A 2,219-nucleotide genomic window follows, 5' to 3' on the forward strand; every position below is an offset into this window, starting at 1 on the left:
AGGCCTTGGGCACTACCTCATTAGTGTCCCTTGAAGATAAAGTTCAAGTTTCCTGTAGACCTACACTGACAAATGCATGTACATGTCCTCTATATTTCTAGGTGGGGTAGAAGATTTGGCTCCACATATGTTCTCCATAGAACATAGAGAGATGCCCTTGTTTTCACATGGTGAAAGGTCTTGGCTCTCCACTAAACCTCCTCTAACATCGTCTGGATATTTGTCCTCTTAAAATGTCATGTTGAATTGTGATGCCTAACATTGGAGGTGAGGCTATCAGGAGGTGTTTGGGTCACAGGGGTGCATCCCTCATGAATGACTTGGTGCTATTCTTGGGGTAGTGGGTGAGTTCCCACTCTGAGTTCACACAAGATCTAGTTATTTAAAAGAGTGTGGTATTGCCTTCCTTTTCTTCTTGATCTCTCTAATCATGTGATATGCTGGTCTTCCCTTTGTGTTCATCCATGATTGGCAGCTTCCTGAGGCCCTTACCAGAAGCAGATGCCAGCACCCTGCTTCCTGTACAGCATGCAGAACCTTGAGGCAAATACACCTATTTTCTTTATAGATTACCCAGTCTCAGGTATTTCTCTACAGCAATACAAAATGAACTAATACAGAAAATTGGTACCAAAGACTGGAGTGTTGCTATAAAGATATCTGAAGATGTGGAAGTAGCTTTGGAGCTGGGTAACGGGCTGAGATTGGAAGAATTTGGAGGTCTTAGAAGAAGACAGGAAGATGAGGGAAAGTTTGGAACTTCTTAGAGGCTTGTTAAGTGGTTGTGACAAAAATGCTAATAGAAATATGGATAGCGAAGACCAGGCTGATGAGTTCTCAGATGGAAATAAGGAATTTCTTGGGAACTGGAGCAAAGGTCACTCTTATTATGCATTAGCAAAGGACTTGGCTGCACTGTGTCAATGTCCTGGGGATTTGTGGAAGGTTGAACTTAGGTATATGATGACCTAGGATACCTGGTGGAAGAAATTTCTAAGCAGAGAAGCATTCAAGTTATGGCATGGCTGCTTCTAACAACCTGTGATTAGATATGGGAGTAAATAAATGACTTAAAGTTGGAACTTATATTTAAAAGTGAAGTGAAGTGTAAAAATTTGGAACAGTCACAACCTGGCCATGCAGTAAGAGAAGGAAAAAGCATTTTCAGGAAATGGATTCAAGAGGGCTGCAGAGAAAACATTTGCCATGGAGATTAGGATGACTAAAAATGAGCTGAGTGCTAATACCTAAGATAATGGGGAAAAGGCATCCAAGCCATTTCAGAAATCTTCCAGAGAGCCCCTCTCATAACAGATCCAGAGACCTGGGAGGAAAGAATGATTTTGAGGACCAGTCCCAAGGCCCTGCTGGCATGTGAAGCCTTGGGACACTGCTCCCAGGATCCTGACTGTTCTGGCTCCAGCTGGACCTCAAAGGGCTACAGGTACAGCTCTGGCCACTGCTTTGGACAGTGTAGGCCACCATAAGCCTTGGTGGCTTCCACATGGTGTTAAGCCTGTAGGCACACAGAATGCAAGTGTGAAGGAGGCTTGGCAGCTTCCACCTAGATTTCAGAGGTTCTATCAGAAAGCCTGCATGCCTAGGCAGAAGTCTGCCACAGGGTGGAGCTCCCACAAAGAACTTCTACTAGAGCAATTCTTGGGGTAAATGTGGGATTGGAGCTCTCCCGCTGAGTTTTCACCAGGACACTTTCTAGTGGAGCTGTGGGAAGGGGACCACCATCCTCTAGATCCAAGAATGACCTGAGAATGCCACCAGCAGCTTGCACCCTGAGCCTGGAGAAGCTGCAGGCGTTCAATTCCAAGCCATGATATCATCAGTGGGGTTGCATCCTACAAAGCCATGGGGATGGGGCTGCCTAAGACCTTAGGAGGCTGCTCTGTGCGCCAGTATGCCCTGGGTACAGGACATGGAGTCAGTAATTATTTTAGAGCTTTAAGATTTAAAGTCTGCCCTGTGTGGTTTCACTTGGGTGGGGCTGTTCCTTTCTTGTGGCTATTTTCTTCCTTTTAGAATGGGAATGTTTACCCAATGGAATGCTGTACCATCACTGTATCTTGGAAGTAAATGCCTTTTTTATTTTTTATCTTTTGAGACAGAGTTTCGCTCTTGTTACCCAGGCTGGAGTGCAATGGCGCGATCTCGGCTCACCGCAACCTCCGCCTCCTGGGTTCAGGCAATTCTCCTGCCTCAGCCTC

Source organism: Cebus imitator, unplaced genomic scaffold (genome assembly GCF_001604975.1).
Source record: "Cebus imitator isolate Cc_AM_T3 unplaced genomic scaffold, Cebus_imitator-1.0 Scaffold76, whole genome shotgun sequence".
NCBI classification, from domain to species: domain Eukaryota; kingdom Metazoa; phylum Chordata; class Mammalia; order Primates; family Cebidae; genus Cebus; species Cebus imitator.